At 53.0% G+C, this 20031-nt stretch overlaps 1 protein-coding gene across 7 annotated transcripts in view; it reads right to left on the bottom strand.

The window, feature by feature from the left end:
* The window catches only part of gjc2 (gap junction protein gamma 2), a 390394-nt gene that overhangs the window by 149405 nt on the left and 220958 nt on the right, over positions 1-20031 (bottom strand). For 5 of the 7 annotated variants that reach the window (XM_038798502.1, XM_038798504.1, XM_038798506.1 and 2 more), the window contains one exon: positions 5715-5893. The exons of 1 other annotated variant lie outside the window; for it this stretch is intronic. The gene's annotated coding sequence lies outside the window, so the exon portion shown is untranslated. Of the gene's footprint in view, positions 1-4756; positions 4909-5714; positions 5894-20031 lie in introns of those variants that run through there. One more of the 7 variants, XM_038798509.1, reaches the window with a different exon arrangement.

Below are 20031 nucleotides of genomic sequence, written 5' to 3' on the forward strand. Positions count from 1 at the left end.
AGCCGTAACCTGCTGCTTATCATAGAGTTTGCAGTGCAGAAGGAGGCCATTTGGCCCATCGAGTCTGCACCGGCTCTTGGAAAGAGCACCCTACCCAAGGTCAACACCTCCACCGTATCCCCATAACCCAGTAACCCCACTCAACACTAAGGGCAATTTTGGACACTAAGGGCAATTTATCATGGCCAATCCACCTAACCTACACATCTTTGGACTGTGGGGGAGCACCCGGAGGAAACCCACACACACACGGGGAGGATGTGCAGACTCCACACAGACAGTGACCCAAGCTGGAATCGAACCTGGGACCCTGGAGCTGTGAAGCAATTGTGCTATCCACAAGGCTGCAGTATCAGTCAACGCATGACATGTGGCCTGATTAATGTTGTTATTATTATATTATATTAATATCACCTATGGAAGCCGAGGAGGAACCTTAAAACATTGAGGAATTCTATTTTAGCATTGGCAATTGGTTATAAGTCTTGTTGCAGGAGATATCGCAACTCTTAAAATATCCTCCCCAACAAGCGGGGGAAGGGCCAGCTTATAGGTCTCAAGCTGACTTGAGGGCCTTTATGAAAGTTGAATTCTAGCAGCAGTCGACGCTGTCCCGACGAATCCCAGTGGGGGAAGGTGTCTAGAGGAGCATTCCCCATAATTTATGGTGCTCACCCGGAGTGGGGCAAAGGAAAAAGCTGCAGCAGCTCCCCAAGAAAAGCAGGGGAAGAAAGACAAAATGGCGGCCGGCGGAACACCCGAGGACTGGTGGAAGTGGGCGCAGGAGCAGCAAGCCTCTCTTCTGCGCTGTTTTGCAGAGCTGAAGGCTGAGTTGCTGGACTCCCTGAATGCAACTACAAACAAGCTGCTTGGGACCCAGGCGGCACAGGAGGTGTCTATCCGGGAGTTGCAGCAGCAGGCCGCTGAGAGGGAGGAGGAGGCCGTGGTCCTCGTGGGGAAAGTGGAGTTGCACGAGGCACTTCACAAGAAGTAGCAAGACCGCTTGGAGGAGCTGGACGTTCGCACGAGGCGAAAGAATTTGAGGATCCTGGGCCTGGCGGAGGGGCTGGAGGGGTCGGATCTCCCGTCGTACGTGACCACGATGTTGAGCTCGTTGATGGGAGTGGGGTCCTTCCATTTGCCCCTGGAGCTTGAGGGAGCTCACAGAGTGCTGGCCAGGAGGCCGAAGGCAAATGAACCCCCGCGGGCGGTGCTGGTGCGGTTCCATCGATTTAGTGACCGGGAGTGTGTGCTGCGCTGGGCCAAGAAAGAGAGGAGCAGCAAGTGGGAGAATTCGGTGGTGCAAATCTACCAGGACTGGAGTGCGGAGGTGGCAAATCGGCGGGCCGGGTTCAACCGGACGAAGGCGGTGCTACATCCCAAGCTGGTCAGATTTGGAATGCTGTAGCCTGCGCGTCTGTGGGTGACATATAAGGACCGGCACCACTACTTCGAGTCCCCGGAGGAGGCGTGGGCCTTTGTACAGGCGGAGAAGCTGGACTCGAACTAGGGTCTGGGGACACACTATGGCCGTGCTGTTTTCGCTGTTGCTGTTCTTCAATTTTGACAGGTGTTATTTTTTGCTGGTTTTCTTTTTGCTCTGTTTCCAGGTGGGTTTGTCTGTTGGGTATGGGTGTGGGGTATGTGGGGAACGTTGGGGGTATGTGCTTTATATGTTCTCTTCTGTACGGGGCTGGGGGTTGGGGTGAAACTGGATTTTGAGGAGCTGCATCAGAAGGGTGAGGTGTGGCAGTGTGAAAGCGCGGGCTTTCCTCTGGATGTCCGCGCTGCGGGGCGGGGGGGCGGAGCTGGAGGTGGGGGCGTGGCCTTCATTGGTTTTCTTTCCCCCGCTGAAGCGGTGCCAAGGAGGTGTGGCAAGAGGGGGATGACCCCATGCCGGGAGGAGATGGGTTTTGGCGGGAGCTGCTGGGTCAGCAGAAGTCAGCTGACTCACGGAAGTACCATGGAGGGTGCGTCACGGCTAGGAGGGGTCCTAGCCTGGGGTGGGGGGGTGGGGGGGGGGGGGGGGGGGGGGGGGGGATACCGGGTTGCTGCTGGAATGGCCAGGAAGGAGCTGGTGTGGGCCGGGGGGGTAGAGGAGAGGCGTTATCGCCATGGGGAACGGGTCAGGCGGGGTGAGCTGGCCTGGGGCGAGCAGTCGATAAGCTATGGCTAGCCGGCGGGGGAGAGGGGCAGGTTGCCCTCTGATCCGGCTGATTACCTAAAATGTGAGGGGGCTGAATGGGCCGGTTAAGAGAACTAGGGTATTTTCTCATCTGAAGGGGCTGAAGGCGGACGTGGCTATGCTCCAGGAGACCCACTTGAAGGTGGCGGACCAGGTTCGTCTGAGGAAGGGGTGGGTGGGGCAGGTTTTTCACTCAGGATTGGACGCGAAGAACTGGGGGGTAGCGATTCTGGTGGGGAAGAGGGTGGCGTTCGAGGCGGCTGAGGTGGTGTCGGACAAGGAGGGCAGATATATTATGGTGAAGGGTAGGCTGCAAGGAGAGAAGGTGGTGCTGGTTAATGTATATGCCCCGAATTGGGATGATGCCGGCTTCATGAGGCGCTTGTTGGGCCGCATTCCGGACCTGGAGGCGGGGGGCCTGATCATGGGGGGAGACTTCAACACAGTGCTGGATCCCCCATTGGACCGGTCCAGTTCAAGGACGGGTAGGAGACTGGCGGCAGCCAAAGTGCTGAGGGGGTTTATGAACCAGATGGGAGGGGTGGATCCCTGGAGGTTTGGGAGGCCGAGAGCGCGGGAGTATTCCTTTTTCTCCCATGTCCATAGGGTCTATTCCCGAATAGATTTTTTCGTCCTGAGCAGGGGATTGATCCCGAAGGTGCAGGATGCAGAGTATTCGGCCATAGCGATTTCAGACCATGCTCCGCACTGGGTTGATCTGGAGATGCGGGAGGCGCGGGACCAGCGCCCGCTCCGGCGCCTGGATGTGGGGATGCTGGCTGATGAGGAGGTGTGTAGGAGGGTCCGGGGAAGTATTGAGGGGTATCTGGATACCAACGACACGGGGGAGGTCCGGGTGGGGATGGTCTGGGAGGCTCTGAAAGCAGTGATCCGGGGGGAGCTGGCTAGCTGGCGGGGGAGAGGGGCAGGTTGCCCTCTGATCCGGCTGATTACCTGGAATGTGAGGGGGCTGAATGGGCCGGTTAAGAGAACTAGGGTATTTTCTCTTCAAGAGACCCACTTGAAGGTGGCGGACCAGGTATACGAGGTATACCACGAGTCCGGTGGTGGCGGCTACCCTCAAGATTTGGGGGCAGTGGAGGCGACATAGGGGAGAAGTGGGGGGCTCGATGGAGGCTCCGTTAAGGGGGAACCACAGGTTCGTCCCAGGGAACATTGATGGGGGATTTCAGGGTTGGCACAGAGCGGGCATCAGACAGCTGAGGGACCTGTTTATTGATGGGAGGTTTGCGAGTCTGGGGGAGTTGGAGGAGAAATTTGGGCTCCCCCCGGGGAACATGTTCAGGTATCTGCAGGTAAAGGCATTTGCTAGGCGGCAGGTGGAGGGATTCCCTTCGCTTCTCGCGAGGGGGATGAGCGACAGGGTGCTTTCGGGGGTCTTGGTCAGAGAGGGGAAGATATCTGATATCTACAAGGTTATGCAGGAGGCGGAGGAGGCGTCAGTAGAGGAGCTGAAAACTAAGTGGGAGGGGGAACTGGGGGAACAGATCGAAGACCCCCCCCCCCCCCATTTCAGTGGGTGGCAGTTAAGAGTCAACCGCATCACTGTGCGAGTCTAGAGTCACATGTAGGCCAGACCGGGCAAGGATGGTAGATTTCCTTCCCTGAAGAACGTTTTTGAAGCAGATGGGTTTTTACGACAATCAGCAAGGGTTTCATGGTCAAATTTTTGGCTTTTAATTCCAGATTTGTATTGAATTCAAATTTCACCATCTGCCACAATGGGACTCGAACGTGGGAGCACAGAACATTATCCTGGGTTGCTGGATCACTGGTCCAGCGACAATACCACTACTCCACCACCTCCCCTCATTGGATTCTACAAGAGTCTTTTGTTCTTCCTAGGTGAATTCAATCCTCTGTGCCACATCTGCACTCGGTTGGTGGGGTCAAGGTTTGCTGGAGAGTGGGAAATGTCTGGCGCATGAAGCCAATCAAAGCCTTTCTGGGGTGGGTTGGGTGGGGTCAAGATTCGCTGGAGCGCAGGGGAGCGCAGGGGAAAAATGTTGTTTCAGATGCCGTCGGTTTTCCGTAGCCGGATTTAAGGTACTCTACCTGTACAGGCGCACAGTCTCCAAAACTCGATTTGGGTAATGTTTTAAATACTGCTGGAAATACTGCTGGAAAGGGGCTGTTTAGCACAGAAGGGGCTGTTTAGCACAACGCTAAATTGCTGACTTTGAAAGCAGACCAAGCAGGCCAGCAGCATGGTTCGATTCCCGTAACAGCCTCCCCGAACAGGTGCCGGAATGTGGCGACTAGGGGCTTTTCACAGTAACTTCATTTGAAGCCTACTTGTAACAATAAGCGATTTTCATTTTTTCATTTTCAAATGGCTGCATGATATTTTACAACAAACACTAAGTCGATAAACAGTATAGTCACAATACTTCGACTTAACTCCATACATATTGTATGACATATAGATAACAAATATTCCAATGTATTTGTCAGCAACTAACTGTATTCATCTAACAAGAGCATTTTCTTAAACAGTTAACTCTGAACTTAAATAAGAGACCTGTCATTCTCTAGGTCTGGAATCCTTACCAGTTCTCATAACGACAAGGCGCAGACATGAACTTCTTTGCTGCCGCTTCCACTCCTGTGTCGTAACGTTAACAGAAGTGCAGCAGAAATCCCACTTATATGCAGTCCCAACAAAGTTCCAGCAGCAGTACCTCCAAGGAAATCCCTAACTCATGTCTTTCTGTTTCGCGAGTGAGCAGGAAGCCAAGTGCTTGACCTCTAGATGGGCAAGTCTCCAAGGTCTTAAACTCCAACTTGCTCCCAGCTTCCCATAACTGGCTGACCTAACAATGAATTCACTTACCACCCTTTTTCTCAGAGGTTCCCTTCAACTAGCCTTGCTGTCCTCCAATGAATAGGTCACCTTAACACAGCATGAATGAATGGCTATTGAAATGCCTACATTTGTTTGCATTATGTATGAAATAATTTCACTAATAATTCTATCAATGAACAGAAAAAAAGTGCAAATAGGTTAGCCACCAGATGAAAGAAAAAGTTAATGCTTGGGAGTGGGATCCAATTTAATCTTTCTCTTTCAGAAGTTGACTGCTGTACATTTTTAGAATTTCATGATTTATATTTCATTCCAATTTTTCATTGATTGTTCAAATTTCCTACTGCTTGGCACTCTTAATGATGGTTAAAAAATGGGTTTCCAAACTGTGGGCTGCAGCCCCACACAATTGGGGATTCGCAAGTCCCGATGTGACAAAGGTAAGTGTGGGGTGGAGACTGATGGGACAGTCCTGGGATCAGCTCTGTGGTCCTTTGATAAGCACGCACGGATCTTATTTCGATCTGCAATTTGAATAGGTGTGTCCAAAGATAAATTTTTCCAAGATCCCATCCATGCCTGATAAATGATGGCTGAAAAAAGACATTTCATGGCACATCCTCCCCCCTCCCCGCCCTGTCAGCTCTGTGACAAATTATATACAAATATTACAGAATCATTGAACCTGTCAGGCCATCTCACCTGTGTTAGCTCTGTGAAAGAGCTAAATACTTAGTCCATTCCTTTTCCCATTTAACGCTATTTTCAAATATTCACCCACTTTCCTTTGAAATGTTAGTTGCGACTTATGTTTCCTTCTATTTAAAGCATTAGCTGAGATGCTGCTGAAGTCTAGGTGAATGCGGTTCCAGTCCATATGCCTAAAGAAAATTTAAAAATAAGAAAGTGAATGAAAACCGTGCATTTAGATATCTCCATTCACAACGTCATGGCTTCCTGAAGCACTACACATTTAATGAAATACTTTGAAATGCAGTCACTGTTGTAATGGAGGAATGAGGTAGACAATTTGTGCATAGCAAATCCCATAAACAGCAATGAAATAAATCATCTGCTTCAGTAATGTGGTTCGAAGGACAAATATTATTCGGGTCACTAGGAGAATGCTTTAGTTCCTCTTCAAATAGTGCGAGTGGGAAAATATGACCTTTGTCTAATAGAAGGTAGGTCTGAAACAAACTTGTTGCAGGCAATTCTTTCCCATACTTGCAGAAGTCCCAACCTCCCCCAATCTTGATTTCTGTCTACTTCAGCATTTTGAAAGCAGCGGTGACACGGTGCGAGTCTGGCGAATTAGATGGTGTGACGGCCAGTAATGGCGAGAAAAGCTCGTGAGGGCACATTTTTGACACTAAGTGCGGTTAAATACAAGCCTCAATCTCGCCAACACGGCTGTTGAGAAACACCCTGCCAATCTCCTTTGTCATCTAATCACTGCTTTTTCATTGTTCATGTTGTATCCTACACTTTTAGTCTTCCTTTTAAAAAAAAATTATTTTTATTGAAAAATTTTGTATTTACATAACAGCAACGAACCGCAATAAAATACCAACAATAACAATAATGATAACAGTCATAAACATTCGCCCATCCTCAATGAACAACAAAACATATTAACAACAACTTAAATTAACACAATATTAAGTTAAATAACCATAGAAAAAAATAGAAACAATACAGAACACCCCCCCCCCCCCCCCCCCCCCCCCGCCACCCCTCCCCGGGTTGCTGCTGCTATTGACCAAGATACCTATCTTTGAGCCAGAAAGTCCAGAAAAGGTTGCCATCGTTTATAGAACCCTTGTACTGATCCTCTCAGGGCATATTTGACCCTCTCCAATTTTATAAATCCCGCCATGTCACTGATCCAGGTCTCCACACTTGGGGGCCTCGCATCTTTCCACTGCATCAAGATCCTCCGCCGGGCTACTAGAGACGCAAAGGCCAGGACACCGGCCTCTTTCGCCTCCTGCACTCCCGGCTCCGCTGCAACTCCAAAAATCGCGAGTCCCCAACCTGGTTTGACCCTGGATCCAACCGCCCTCGACACCGTTCCCGCCACCCCCTTCCAGAATTCTTCCAGTGCCGGGCATGCCCAGAACATATGGGCATGATTCGCTGGACTCCCCGAACACCTGGTGCACCTGTCCTCACCCCCAAAGAACCTACTCATCCGAGTCACAGACATATGTGCCCGATGCAGCACCTTAAATTGGATGAGACTAAGCCTCGCACAGGAAGAGGAAGAGTTGACTCTCTCCAAGGCATCCGCCCAAGTCCCATCCTCTATCTGCTCCCCTAGTTCCCCCTCCCATTTAGCCTTCAGATCCTCCACTGACGACTCCTCCACCTCCTGCATTACCTTATAAATGTCAGACACCTTCCCCTCTCCGACCCACACCCCCGAAAGCACTCTGTCCATCGCCCCCCGCGAGGGCAGCAAAGGAAATTCCTCCACCTGTCGCCGAGCAAACGCCTTTACCTGCAAGTATCTGAACATGTTCCCTTGGGGGAGCCCAAATTTATCTTCCAGTTCCCCCAGGCCCGCAAACCTCCCGCCAATAAACAGGTCCCTCAATTTACTGATGCCCACCCTTTGCCAACCCCTAAATCCCCCATCAGTGTTCCCCGGGATGAACCGATGATTTCCACCTAATGGAGCCTCCATCGAGCCCCTTGTTTCCCCCGATGCCCTCTCCACTGTCCCCAGATTCTTAGGGTCGCCGCCACCACCGGGCTCGTGGTATACCTCTTAGCAGAGAGCGGCAACGGCGCCATTACCAGGGCACCCAGGTTTGTACCTCTACAAGACGCCATCTCCATTCTTTTCCACGCCGCCCCCCCCACCCTCCATCACCCATTTACGCACTATTGACACATTGGCCGCCCAATAGTACCCCAAAAGGTTGGGCAGCGCCAGCCCGCCTCCATCCCTCCCTCGCTCCAGGAAAACCCTCTTCACTCTCAGAGTTCCATGTGACCACATGAACCTCAAAATACTGCTAGTCACCCTCCTAAAGAAGGTCCTGGGGATGAAGATGGGCAGGCACTGAAAGAGGAACAAGAACCTCGGCAGCACCGTCATTTTGACGGACTGCACCCTCCCCGCCAACGACAATGGCAGCATGTCCCATCTCTTGAACACCTCCTCCATCTGATCCACAAGGCTGGTGAAATTATGCTTGTGAAGAGTCCCCCAGTCCCTGGCCACCTGCACCCCCAGGTACCTAAAACTCTCCCCTGCCCTCCTAAGCAGGAGCCTACCAATTCCCTTCTCCTGGTCCCCAGGGTGCACCACAAACACCTCACTCTTGCCTAAATTTAGTTTATAGCCTGAAAAGGTCCCAAATTCAGCTAGCAGCTCCATCATCCCCAGCATCCCTCCCACCGGGTCCGCCACATACAGTAGCAGGTCATCGGCATACAACGACACCCTATGTTCCTCCCCACCCCGCATCAAACCCCTCCACCTCCCTGAATCCCTCAACGCCATCGCCAACGGCTTGATTGCCAATGCAAACAACAAGGGGGACAGGGAGCAACCCTGCCTGGTCCCTCGGTAAAGCCGGAAGTACTCCGACCTCCTCCCATTCGTAGCCACACACGCCATCGGGGCCTCATAAAGCAGCCTCACCCATCTAATAAACCCTTCACCAAATCCAAACCTCCCCAACACCTCCCATAAGTACCCCCACTCCACTCTATCGAAGGCCTTCCCCGCATCCAGCGCCACCACTATCTCAGCCTCCCCCTCAATCGCCGGCATCATGACATTCAACAACCTCCGCACATTCGTGTTCAGCTGCCTTCCCTTAACGAAACCTGTCTGGTCCTCGTGTACAACCCCTGGGACACAGTCCTCTATCCTGGTGGCCACGATCTTTGCCAGCACCTTGGCATCCACATTAAGGAGAGATATGGGCCTGTATGAACCACACTGCTGGGAATCCTTGTCCCTCTTTAAGATTAAAGAAATCAGCGCCCGCAAAATCGTCAGGGGCAAAGTCCCCCCTTCCCACGCCTCATTAAGTGTCCGCACCAGCAAGGGGCCCACTAGGTCCACAAACTTTTTATAAAACTCCACCGGGAACCCATCCGGCCCCGGCGCCTTCCCTGACTGCATCTGCCCGATCCCCTTAACCAGCTCCTCCAGCTCAACCGGCGCCCCCAACCCCTCCACCTGCTCCTCCTGCACCTTCGGGAAAGATAGCCCGTCGAGAAACCTCTCCATTCCCCTCCTCTCCACCATTGGCTCCGACCGGTACAGTTCCCCGTAAAAGTCCTTGAAGACCTCATTCACCTCTACCCCCTTCCGCACCACATTCCCACTCTTATCTCTCACTCCAGCAATTTCCCTAGCTGCATCCCGCTTGCGGAGCTGATGAGCCAGCATCCTACTCGCCTTTTCACCATGTTCATACACTGCCCCTTGTGCCTTCCTCCACTGTGCCTCCGCCTTTCTAGTGGTCAGCAAATCAAATTTAGCCTGTAGGCTGCGCCGCTCCCCCAACAATCCCTCCTCTGGTGTCTCCGTGTATCTCCTATCTACCTCTAGCATCTTCCCTACCAGTCTATCCCTCTCACTCTTGCTCCTCTCCCTATGTGCCCGGATGGATATCAGCTCCCCACGAATCACTGCCTTCAAGGCTTCCCAGACCATCTCCACCCGGACCTCCCCCGTATCATTCACCTCGAGGTGCCCCTCGATACTTGCCCGGACCCTCCTGAACACCTCCCCCTCCGCCAACAACCCCACATCCAACCGCCACAACAGGCGCTGGTCCCCCATCTCCAACTCCATCCAATGCGGAGCGTGGTCGGAGATTGCAATGGCTGAATATTCGGCCTCCTCCACTCTCAGAATCAGTCCCCTACTCACCACGAAGAAGCCTATCCGAGAATAAACCCTATGTACATGGGAGAAGAAAGGGTACTCCCGTGCCCTCGGCCTCACAAACCTCCATGGGTCCACCCCTCCCATCTGGTCCATAAACCCCCTCAGTACCTTGGCCGCCGCTGGCCCTCTACCCGTCCTTGAACTGGACCGATCCAATGAAGGATCCAACACCGTATTGAAGTCCCCCCACCCATAATCAGACCTCCCGCCTCTAGATCCGGGACACGTCCCAGCATACTCCTCATAAAGCCCGCATCATCCCAATTTGGGGCATACACACTAGCAAGTACCACCATCTCTCCCTGTAGCCTGCCCCTTACCATAACAAACCTACCCCCCTTATCCGCCACCACCTCAGATGCCTCAAACAACACATTTTTCCCCACCAGAATCGCCACTCCCCGGTTCTTCACATCCAAGCCGGAGTGGAAAACCTGCACCACCCACCCCTTCCTCAGACGGACCTGGTCCGCCACCTTCAGGTGGGTCTCCTGAAGGATTGCCACATCTGCCTTTAGCCCCCTCAGATGAGCAAGTACCCTAGACTGCTTCACCGGCCCATTCAGTCCTCTCGCATTCCAGGTGACCAACCGGATCAGAGGGCGTCCCGCCCCCCTCCCCCGTCGACTAGCCATAGCCCGTCGACTGCCCGCCCCAGGGCACCCCCCGCCCGACCCAGTCCCCACGGCGACAAAACCTCACCCCTGTCCCCCCGGCCCACACCAGCTCCTTCCTGACCTGCCAGCAGCAACCCGGTATCCCCCCCCCCCCCCCCCCCCCCCCCGGCTAGGAACCCTCCTAGCCGCGAACCGTCCTCCATTGTACTTCCGTGGGTCAGCTAACTTCTGCTGAACCCGGAAACTCCCGCCAAAAACCCAACCCCTCCCAGAGTGGGATCATCCCCCATCCTGTCACTCCTCAAGGCACCGCTCCAGCGCAGGGAGGAACCAGTTAAGGCCCCCCCCCCCCCCCCCCCCCGTCATCATCTCCACCACACAGCCCCTCAACGCGGGAAACCAGAGGAAAGCCCGCGCTTCCGCACTGCCCCACCACACCCTTCTGACGCAGCTCCCAAATACCAGCCCCACTCCATACCCCCAACCCTATACAGAATACAACAAACCCCCCAACCTCCCCTGCAAAATACTAAACTCAAACAATGCCCCCCAACAAAAAAATAGAACAACATCCCAATAAATAACCATATCAAAATTACAAAAGTACAGAAAAAACACAGCAATAGCAGAAACCAATAATAAAGCATTACAACCGACCCGCAACCCCCAACCCCTAGTTCGAATCCAGCTTCTCCGTCCGCACGAAGGCCCATGCCTCCTCCGGGGAATCAAAATAATAATGCCGCTCCAAATAAGTTACCCACAAGCGCGCAGGCTGCATCATTCCAAACTTTATTTTCTTCTTATAGAGCACCTCCTTCCTCCGATTAAACCCGGACCGCTGCTTCGCCACCTCCGCACTCCAATCCTGGTAGATCCATACTACCCCATTCTCCCAATTGCTGCTCTTCACCCTCTTGGCCCAGCGCAGCACACACTCCCGATCACTGAACTGGTGGAACCTCACCAGCACCGCACGCGGGGGTCCATTCTCCTTCGGCCTCCTGGCCAGTACTCTGTTGGCTCCCTCCAGCTCCAGGAGCAGATGGAAAGATCCTGCCCCCACTAGCGAGTTCAGTATCGTGGCCACGTAGGTTGTCAGATCCGACCCCTCCAGCCCCTCCGCAAGGCCCAAGATCCTCAGATTCTTCCCCCTCATGCGGTCAAGCTCCTCGAAGCGGTCTTGCCACTTCTTATGGAGTGCCTCGTGCCCCTCCACCTTACTCTTTTTTAAAAAAATAATTTTTATTGAAATATTTACAAAATACAAAATATAAACATCTTAACTCTATTAACAAACAACCGCGGTAACATCCCATGAACAATACCCCCCAGCTTCAAGAGCAACTTCAAACAAAAGGAAAGAACAAAAACAAAAAACAAAACAAAAGAGCACCCAGACAACGAAAGGGAAAGAGATAGCACCCTCCACAAACCCATGTGCACATGTCTCCCGCCCCCCAATCCTTACCCCCCCCCCCCCCCCCCCCCCCTCCAGGGTTGCTGCTGCCGTCGGCCTATTTCCCTACCGTTCCGCCAGGAAGTCCAGAAAAGGCTGCCACCGCCTGAAAAACCCTTGTACTGATCCCCTCAGGGCAAATTTCACCCTCTCCAATTTAATGAACCCCGCCATATCAGAGATCCAGGCCTCCACGCTTGGGGGCCTCGCATCCTTCCATTGGAGCAAGATCCTCCGCCGGGCTACTAGGGACGCAACGGCCAGAACACCAGCCTCTATCGCCGCCTCCTGCACTCCCGGCTCCACTGCAACCCCAAAAATTGCGAGTCCCCAGACTGGCTCGACCCTGGATCCCACCACCCTCGACACCATCCTTGCTACCCCCTTCCAAAACTCCCCCAACGCTGGGCACGCCCAAAACATATGGGCGTGGTTCGCTGGGCTCCCCGAGCACCTAGCACACCTGTCCTCGCCCCCGAAAAACCTACTCATCCTCGTCCCAGTCATGTGGGCCCTCTGTAGCACCTTGAACTGTATGAGGCCAAGCCTCGCACAGGAAAAGGAGGAATTCACTCTCTCCAGGGCATCCGCCCATGTCCCCTCCTCAATCTCCTCACCCAGCTCCTCTTCCCATTTATCTTTCAGCTCCTCCACTGAGGCCTCGTCTACCTCCTGCATTATCCGGTATATGTCCGAAATCCTCCCTCCTCCGACCCACACCCCCGAGAGAACTCTGTCCCGTACCCCACGTGGGGGCAACAAGGGGAACCCCTCCATCTGCCGCCTGGCAAACGCCCTAACCTGCATGTACCGAAGCATGTTCCCCGGGGGGAGCTCAAACTTCCCCTCTAACTCCTCCAAACTCGCGAACCTCCCCTCCACAAACAGGTCCCTCAACCTCCTAACCCCTGCCCTGTGCCAGTCCAGAAATCCGCCATCCATGCTCCCTGGGACAAACCGATGGTTCCCTCGTATCGGGGCCTCCATCGAGCCCCCCATTTCTCCCCTCTGCCGTCTCCATTGCCCCTAAATTTTGAGGGTAGCCGCCACCACCGGGCTCGTGGTATACCTCGTTGGAGGGAGCGGCAACGCGCCGTTACTAGCGCCTCCAAGCTCATGCCCACACAAGACGCCGCCTCCATCCTCTTCCATGCTGCCCCTTCCTCGTTCATTACCCACTTACGCACCATCGCTGCGTTGGCAGCCCAATAGTACCTACAGAGGTTGGGCAACGCCAGCCCCCCCCTATCCCTGCCTCGTTCCAGGAACACTCTTCGAACCCTCGGAGTCCCATGCGCCCACACAAATCCCGTGATACTCCTGTTGACCCTACTAAAAAAGGCCTTCGGGATAAGGATGGGGAGGCACTGGAACAGGAACAAAAACCGCGAGAGCACCGTCATCTTAACGGACTGCACCCTCCCCACCAGTGACAACGGTAACATATCCCACCTCTTAAACTCCTCCTCTATCTGCTCCACCAACCTAGTGAGGTTGAGCTTGTGCAGGGCCCCCCAGCTCCCCGCCACCTGGACCCCTAGGTACCTGAAGCTCTTCCCTGCCTGCTTCAATGGGAGCCTACCAATCCCCTCCTCTTGATCCCCCGGATATACCACAAACACCTCACTCTTGCCCAGGTTCAACTTATACCCCGAGAAACCCCCGAATTCCCTAAGAATCCTCATCACCACCGGCATCCCCCCCACCGGGTCCGCCACATACTGCAACAGGTCGTCCGCGTACAGCGACACTCGATGCTCCTCCCCGCCCCGCACCAGGCCCCTTCAGTTCCCTGACTCCCTCAATGCCATGGCCAGGAGCTCAATTGCCAACGCGAAGAGCAAGGGGGACAGGGGGCACCCCTGTCTTGTCCCCCGGTACAGCCGAACGTACTCCGACCTCCTCCTATTTGTGGCTGCACTCGCCATCGGGGCCTCGTAGAGCAGCCTCACCCACCGGATAAACCCCTCCCCAAACCCAAACCTCTCCAACACCTCCCGCAAATACTCCCACTCAACCCTATCGAAGGCCTTCTCCGCTTCTAATGCCACCACTATCTCCGCCTCCTCTTCCACAGCCGGCATCATAATGACATTGAGGAGCCTTCGTACGTTTGTGTTCAGCTGCCTTCCCTTCACAAACCCCGTCTGGTCCTCATGAATGACCCCAGGCACACAATCCTCTATTCTAGTGGCCAGGATCTTTGCCAGCAACTTAGCATCGGCGCTCAGCAGCGAAATCGGCCTATATGATCCACACTGCAGAGGGTCCTTGTCCCGCTTCAGGATCAAGGAAATCAGCGCCCGTGACATAGTCGGGGGCAGAGCCCCCCCCCCCCCCCCCCCCCCCCCCGCCTAGTTAAAGGTCCGGACCAACAGGGGGCCCAACAGGTCCAAATACTTGATATAGAATTCCGCCAGAAACCCGTCCGGCCCCGGCGCCTTCCCCGACTGCATGCTCCCTATCCCTTTGACCACCTCCTCCAGCTCGATCGGCGCCCCTAGTCCCTCCACCTGCTCCTCTTCCACCCTCGGGAATCGCAGCTTGTCCAAGAAGCGCCCCATTCCACCCCCCTCCACCGGGGGTTCAGACCGGTCCAGTTCATCATAGAAGTCCCTGAAGACCCCATTGACATCTACCCCCCTCCGCACCACCTTCCCAGCTCTATCCATCACTTCCCCAATCTCCCTGGCCGCGTCTCGCTTCCGGAGCTGGTGCGCCAGCATCCTGCTCGCCTTCTCCCCGTATTCATACACCGCCCCCTGTGCTTTCCTCCACTGAGCTTCTGCCTTTCTGGTCGTTAGTAGGTCAAATCTGGCCTGAAGGCTACGCCTCTCCCCCAGCAATCCCTCCTCTGGGGCCTCCGCATATCTCCTATCCACCTGCACCATCTCCCCTATCAGTCTCTCCTTCTCCCTCTGCTCCCCCCTCTCCCTATGGGTTCGGATGGAGATCAATTCCCCCCTCATCACCACCTTCAATGCCTCCCAGACCACCCCCACTCGAACCTCCCCGTTATCATTGGCCTCGAGGTACCTCTCGATACACCCCCGAACCCTCCCGGCCACCTCCTCATCTGCCAACAGCCCCACCTCCATGCGCCAGAGTGGACGTTAGTCCCTCTCTTCCCCCAGCCCGAGGTCCATCCAGTGCGGGGCATGATCCGAAATGGCAATGGCGGAGTATTCCACATCCTCCACCCTCGACACCAGCCCCCTGCTCAGGACAAAAAAAATCAATCCTCGAGTCGGCCTTATGTACATGGGAGAAAAACGAGTATTCCCTGGCCCTTGGCCTCGCAAACCTCCAGGGGTCCACCCCCCCCATCTGGTCAATGAATCCCCTCAGCACCTTAGCCGCCGCCGACCTCCTACCCGTCCGGGACTTGGATCGATACAATGGGGGATCCAGTACTGTGTTAAAGTCCCCCCCATGATCAGGCCCCCCGCCTCTAGCTCCAGAATGCGGCCCAACATATGCCGCATAAACCCCGCATCGTCCCAATTTGGGGCATAGACATTCAGCAACACCACCCGCTCCCCCTGCAGCTTGCCACTCACCATCATGTACCTCCCGCCACTGTCAGCCACCACCTTCAACGCCTCAAACGACACCTTCTTCCCCACCAAGATCGCCACCCCCTTACTCTTCTCATCCAGCCCTGAGTGGAATACTTGGCCCACCCACCCCTTCCTCAGCCAGACCTGGTCCACCACCCTCAGGTGTGTCTCCTGGAGCATGGCCACATCCGCCTTCAGTCCCTTCAGGTGAGCAAATACTTGGGCCCGTTTGACCGGCCCATTCAGCCCCCTTACATTCCAAGTTATCAGCCGGATCCGAGGGCTCCCTGCCCCCTTCCCCTGCCGATTAGCCATACCCCATCCCTTGCCCACCCCCGACCAGCGTCCCCCGCTCTGCCAGTTTCCCACGGCGGCAACTCCCCCCCTCCAGCACCCCCTGCGTCCTCCAGCTGCCTCTCCACCTTACTCACGAGGAACACGGCCGCCTCCTCTCGTTCAGCGGCCTGCACCCTGGGTCGTCTGATTCTCCGAAAGCTTTTTATTCGTTTCCTGCAGAGAGCTCAGCACCTCAGCCTTAAAATCTGAAAAACAGCGCAGGAGAGCAGCTTGCTGCTCCTGCGCCCACAGCTTCCACTCTTCTGGTACTCCGCTGGCCGCCATCTTGGAATCCTTCCCCCGTTTTTTCTGGGGAGCTGCTGCCATTTTTTCCCCCTTTCCACTCCGGGTTCGAGTCATGAAATGTGGAGAAAGTTGATCACCACACCTTCTCCCACCGGGAGACGTCGAAAAAATTCCGTTTTGGGCTCTAAAAAGAGCCGAAAAGTCAGTTTGAATTGGGAGCTCCCAAATGTGCGGCTTCCTACGTCATCGCCGCCACCGGAAGTCCACTTTTCAGTCTTCCTGATACACTAACCTATGGCCCTTTGCCTAAGGTCTTGAATAAAAACAATTCTGCTTAATAGTTCATATTCCTCAATCCAGATAAATGAATTTCAAATGGTATACCATCCTAATTTTAACTACATTTATAGAAGTCAAGTGTTTTGATGGCTTCACAAATTTAGATCATCAATGTACATTTTCTCTCCAAGATAATTTGATTCTCGTTTACTAATCTATATTCAATATGGTGTTACAGGGAAAACCAGTCAATTTAACTGAAGTCGTGGGTAAGCTATCCCCCAATAAATAGCCATGTGTTAATTATAGGCAGCCAGCATGAATTTGTCAAATTTAACTGAATTCTTTGACTAAACAGGGGTAATACATGGAAAAAGAAAACAAAGAGGATGTTGTGGATATGGATGATAAAATACTGCATAACAAACTTGTTGATTAAGTTAAAGCACAAGAATCCCGGCCCTGGGTCACTGTCCTTGAGGAGTTTGCACATTCTCCCCGTGTCTGCGTGGGTTTCACCCCCACAACCCAAAAGATGTGCAGGCTAGGTGGATTGGCCATGCTAAATTACCCCTTAATTGGAAAAAATTAATTGGGTACTCTAAATTTATTTTAAAAAAAGTTAAAGCGGGGCAGCATGGTGGCTCAGTGGGTTAGCCCTGCAGCCTCACGGCGCTGAGGTCCCAGGTTCGATCCCGGCTCTGGGTCACTGTCCGTGTGGAGTTTGCACATTCTCCCCGTGTTTGTGTGGGTTTCGCCCCCACAACCCAAAGATGTGCAGGCTAGGTGGATTGGCCACGCTAAATTGCCCCTTAATTGGAAAAAATGAATTGGGTACTCTAAATTTATTAAAAAAAAAAAAAAAAAAAAAAAAAAAAAAAAAAAGTTAAAGCACAAGACAATAAACTGAATATGGCAGCAGAGATAAGCAGGATAAAGGACAGAAAACAGAGACCGTGCTTTGTAAATAATTTAAAAATTAGTAGGGGTAAATGTTTGTATGGAAAAACTCTTTCAATAAAAATTATTAAAAAAAAACAGAGACCGTGCTTAATATTTATAACATTTGAGGTATATGAAGAGTGGTTTCCCCAGGAACTCTGCTTTTCTCAACACATACAAATAACGGAAACATTTTGAAGGTTAATTTTGGACGCGATTGGTAGGGTGTTTCTCAACAGCCGTGTTGGCAAGATTGAGGCTTGTATTTAACTGCACTTAGTGTCAAAAATGTGCCCTCACGAGCTTTTCTCGCCATTACTGGCTGTCACGCCATCTGATTCGCCAGACTCGCGCCTCAGTGTGTAACCGCTGCTTTTAAATACCTCAACACTCACCCTCAGTCAACAAACACACCTGGCAGCGCGCATACCTGCTGCTTGCTTTGGGATTGCCGACCTGGATAGGCTTCTCAATGTTGTGGATGTGCGATGGGACATCCTATTCTCCCACAAGGAGATCGGAGGACCAGATGGGTCAACAATACCACCTGGAAGGGAGTGGCAGCGGATGTCAGTGCAAGCAGCATGATGAGGAAGAAGACCAATGGCCACCACCAAGCTGCAAGGGTAAGTTACCACCTCTCTCCTGGCATCAGTTCTGCCCGTCACCCCTCAAATTCTCAGCCCCTGCCCTGCCCAAAATCACTGGCTGCCACCTCACGTCCTCCCCAAATCCGATCTTCGTGCTTGCTCCTCAGGACCCACTGGCACCCATCAGCATAACCCCTTCATGTCCAGGTGCGGTGCCCACACATAACCATCTGCTTTAGAGACCCAACTTCCCCCGACCCATCAGGCACATGGCTCACAATGCCCTCTCTTTATCCCCGCAGGAGAAGATAGCCCATAATAAGTGCAAAAGGGCCAATAGGTCCCAGAGATCAGAGTCATCACCCTTGATGAGTAGCAGGCCATGGAAATCGTGGGGTTGACCAAGAAGAGAGCAATCACCGACAGCGAGGTTGGCCTGTGCTGCAGAGTTGAGGATCCACTACCCCTTCACCCAGGTGACCTGTCTCAAGTGAGTTGCTCATGTCAGATAAAATGATCCTTCCCTCTCACTGACAATGTCCATTGTCTCGCAGGATCTCCATCTGATCAGGCCAGGCCATCTGGAGTGGTTCCCCCACCCCGCCACCCAACAGACCACCTTGGAAGAGAGTCCGAGGAGACCACCATCAGGGCACCACAACTATCATCCCCACCTCATAGAACATAGAACATTACAGCGCAGTACAGGCCCTTCGGCCCTCGATGTTGAGCTGTCCTGTGAAACCCCTCTAAAGTCCCTCTACACTATTCCCTTATCGTCCATATGCCTATCCAATGACCATTTGAATATGTTTAGTGTTGGCGAGTCCACTACTGTTGCAGGCAAGGCATTCCACGCCCTTGCTACTCTGAGTAAAGAACCTATCTCTGACATCTGTCCTATATCTATCTCCCCTCAATTTAAAGCTATGTCCCCTCATGCTAGACATCACCATCCGAGGAAAAAGGCTCTCAATGTCTACCCTATCTAATCCTCCGATCATCTTGTATGCCCCTATTAAGTCACCTCTTAACCTTCTTCTCTCTAATGAAAACAGCCTTAAGTCCCTCAGCCTTTCCTCATGAGATCTTCTCTCCAGACCAGGCAACATTCTTGTAAATCTCCTCTGTTCCCTTTCCAATGCTTCCACATCCTTCCTATAATGTGGCGACCAGAACTGCACGCAATACTCCAAATGAGGCCGCACCAGAGTTTTGTACAGCTGCAATATGACCTCATGGCTCCGAAATTCAATTCCTCTACCAATTAAAGCTAACACACCGTACGCCTTCTTAACAACCCTCTCAACCTGGGCGGCAACTTTCAGGGATCTATGGACATGGACACAAAGATCGCTCTGCTCGTCCACACTACCAAGAATCTTACCATTAGCCCAGTATTCTGTCTTCCTGTTATTCCTTCCAAAATGAATCACCTCACACTTTTCTGCATTAAACTCCATTTGCCACCTATCAGCCCAGCTCTGCAGCTTATCTATGTCCCTCTGTAACTTGTAACATCCTTCTGCACAACTCCACCGACTTTAGCGTCATCTGCAAATTTACTCACCATCCTTCTACGCCCTCCTCCAGGTCATTTATAAAAATGACAAACAGCAGCGGCCCCAAAACAGATCCTTGTGGTACACCACTAGTAACTGGACACCAGTCAGAACATTTCCCATCAACCACCACCCTTTTTCTTCTATCAGCTAGCCAATTTCTTTTTTTAAACAAATTTAGAGTACCCAATTAATTTTTTCCAATTAAGGGGCAATTTAGCGTGGCCAATCCACCTAGCCTGCACATCTTTGGGTTGTGGGGGCGAAACCCACGCAAACACGGGGAGAATGTGCAAACTCCACACGGACAGTGACCCAGAGCCGGGATCGAACCTGGGACCTCGGCGCCGTGAGGCTGCAGGGCTAACCCACTGCGCCACCGTGCTGCCCAGCTTGCCAATTTCTGATCCAAACTGCTAAATCACCCTGAATCCCATGCCTCTGTATTTTCTGCAATAGCCTACCGTGGGGAACCTTATCAAACGCTTTACTGAAATCCATGTACACCAC

The sequence above is a fragment of the Scyliorhinus canicula genome, chromosome 5 (assembly GCF_902713615.1).
Source record: "Scyliorhinus canicula chromosome 5, sScyCan1.1, whole genome shotgun sequence".
Taxonomy (NCBI): Eukaryota; Metazoa; Chordata; class Chondrichthyes; order Carcharhiniformes; family Scyliorhinidae; genus Scyliorhinus; species Scyliorhinus canicula.